The sequence below is a fragment of the Grammomys surdaster genome, unplaced genomic scaffold, assembly GCF_004785775.1.
Source record: "Grammomys surdaster isolate TR1022 unplaced genomic scaffold, NIH_TR_1.0 125085, whole genome shotgun sequence".
Classification (NCBI taxonomy): Eukaryota; Metazoa; Chordata; class Mammalia; order Rodentia; family Muridae; genus Grammomys; species Grammomys surdaster.
In genome coordinates, this window is record NW_021619989.1 from 1 (window position 1) to 3098 (window position 3098).

General features: G+C 42.3%; 1 pseudogene; it reads left to right on the top strand.

Annotated features, from left to right (window-relative positions):
* The first annotated feature begins 4 nt into the window (after nucleotides 1-4).
* LOC114636947 lies at nucleotides 5-2184 on the top strand (annotated as a pseudogene).
* The last annotated feature ends 914 nt before the right edge of the window (nucleotides 2185-3098 follow it).

Below are 3098 nucleotides of genomic sequence, written 5' to 3' on the forward strand. Positions count from 1 at the left end.
ACCCAATGAACTTGTTCAGTTAAATAAGTTATTCTTTCTAACAGTCGTGACTGGACAGGTTTTATACTTTCCTGATCCTGAGTATGTCTCTAGTGTTGAGAGTTCCCCCTCCCTGAGCCCTGTAAGTCCTTTGTCGCCAAAGTCATCTGAGACTGAGTTTGATAAAACCACTACTCCCGATGTAGTCCATCCAAAAGAAGTACCTCCTTCATCTACTGTGAGCGGTACTCAGCCTGCAAGAGTTGTATCATCAACTTCTGAAGAAGAAGAAGCATTTACTGAGAAATTTCTTAAAATTAATTGCAAATACATCACCAATGGCAAGGGCACAGTCAGTGGCATCCTGCTAGTCACACCAAATAACATAATGTCTGATCAACATAAGACAGACCCCTTGGTTCAAGACAACGGTTGTGAGGACTATGGCATCATGTGTCCCATGGAAGAGGTGATGTCCGCTGCCATGTACAAAGAGATTTTGGATAGCAAACTAAAGGAATCACTGCCTATCGAAATAGATCAATTGTCTGGAAGGGGATTCTGCCATTCAGAGAAAATGACAGGAGTCACTACTGAGGAAACAGAGTGGAGAACCCGCGACCAGGGTAACGACAGTGGCAGCACTGCTCCCAGGAGCACTGAAGAGTCTCTCTCTGAAGATGTTTTCACAGAGTCAGAACTCTCCCCTATCCATGAGGAGCTGCCCTCCTCAGAGCTGAGACAAGAGAAATCTTCTGACGCCTCATCAGAATCTGTGCAGACTGTCAGTCAGATCGAAGTACAGTCCTTGACAGCTAGGTCGGAGTCTGCCAATGGTCCTGATCACATTAACTCAAATACTGGACAGTCTTCAAATGAAGTTGGGGCTTTATCTCATGAAACTTGACAACTTTTAAGTTGTCTCAAAATAGCCACTAAAGTAGGAGATGAAGCTACAGAAATCCTTCAAGAAGTCTCAGGCCCTAAAGAACAGAGCACAGATGTAAAAAGTCAGGATAACCAGGATTCCTTCCAGCATGAAAATTCACTGCAGCAGGAGGCAGGTGAAGACAATGTATCTTCTGGAGAAACAGTAGAACTGAAAGAAAAGCCAGATGTCCTTAAGGATCAACAAGAGAAGGAGCTAAAACGGGACTCAGAGACAGAAATAGAAGAACTGTGCAAACTCTGGAAAAGTCACTCTATGCAGCAAGCCAAGCAGCAAAGGGACACGATTCAGCAGGTTTCAAAGAGAGAGAGAGAGTAAACACAGAAGCGCACTTGCCGATGCACATGGAGTGGCCTCCTCACTGTTGAAGGAAAAGAGAAGGCATAAGTTACATAAGTTCCTGTGTCTCAGAGTCGGAAAACCAATGAGAAAGACATTTGTATCTCAAGCAAGTGCTACTATGCAAAGGTATGCAAAGAGATAAAAAACATGAATGTTGGTTTGCAGTGCCACAAGAAAGGACAGAACACTTGGATGCCTTCTTCATTCAGTGGAGTCCAGAAAACTATGCCGAAGACACTGGTGAATATACCAGAGAACCTGGATTTATAGTAGTCAAAAAGATGGAGGAGGCCAAAGCCAATGAAGCCCCTGCTGGTGAGGCAGCAGCCAGGGAGTGGGAGATTACTACAAGGGAAGACATCAACTCAAAGCAGGTTGCTCCAGCAAAAGCAGACCTGGAGCCTGAATCTTTCCCAGTGAACTCTTACTGCCTGATCAGACTGAAAAGCTTACTAAGCACCTTCCACCGAGAACCATTGGCTACCCATGGACTCTTATGTATGGTACTGGGAAGCATGGCACAAGTTTGAATACCCTTTATCGAACAATGACAGGTTTAGACACTCTGGTGGGTGCTGATGGTGATTAAAGACACTGATGGGCAGGTTTTTGGTGCTGTAGCATCAGAGCCATTTAAAGTAAGTGATGGCTTTTATGGTACCGGAGAAGCATTTGTTTTTACATCCTCTCCAGAATTCGAGGTCTTTAAGTGGACCAGAGATAATATGTTTTTTATCAAAGGAGACATGGATTCATTAGCATTTGGCAGAGGAAGAGGAGGAGAATTTGCTCCTTGGCTTGATGGAGATCTCTACCATGGAAGAAGCCACTCCTGCAAAACATTTGGGAATCCTACACTCTCTAAGAAGGAAGATTTCTTCATCCAAGACATTGAAATCTGGGCTTTTGAATAAATATAGGGCTCTTGGTTACAACAGGACATCGGCCCAAACCTGAGTGGAAAAAACACAGCATTCCTTAGGAATGTTCAAGAAGCAATACAATTCATATGTCACTCGTGCTTTCAAGTCAGGTGTTTGGCCATTTACTGCAACTATAAGTTTGGAGTTTATTTTTCAAATCATGTTTCTGTCCCAGAGTTCTTTGGTTTACACCATGGCCTGGGATCCAGTAGTGTAGCAGCTAGGTGGGATTTGTCAGCATAGTGCAGCAGCATTCGGATCAGAGAGGCCGCCAACTTTTCAGTTCACGTCATCTCAGTCCTAACGGGATGGTGCTCTGTTCAACTTGTTTTTAATCTGTCTTCATTCTTTTTATACAGCAGTGTACTTGGGGCATTGAGGAAATGAAGCCTAGATACTTTTGTATGTGGTGGAGTTGGCACAGGTGACATTGGGCCTACTTACATTTTCTTCTAGATAAGAAAACACAGGCCAAAATAACACGTGCTTCATAGACCTCTTCTATTTCTAATTTACTACAGCATTCTCTTTATTCATTTTCTAAACATTCTCGATTTCATTTAAGACAATGACATTGGAGGAGCAGTCTGATTGCCATCGACAATAGCACACACGATCCACAGATTTGGGCGCATGTTTTCATCACTGAATTTTCAGATAGAGTTACAAATTGACAGAGGAGAATGGGAAGTCAATGATTCTATTGGATTTAATATATTAAGCAAGTAATACTATTTACATATTTGTAGCTTAATAGGGGATTATCATAAGTACAAAACTAAAACATGCATATTTCTTCAACATTGTGTCAGATACACTGTTTTACAGTTGTCTTGTTTAGCCTTGTTGCATACCAGCTCCCTCAATACATTTTTGTTTTGTTTTCTGCTCAAAAGGAAAAAAAA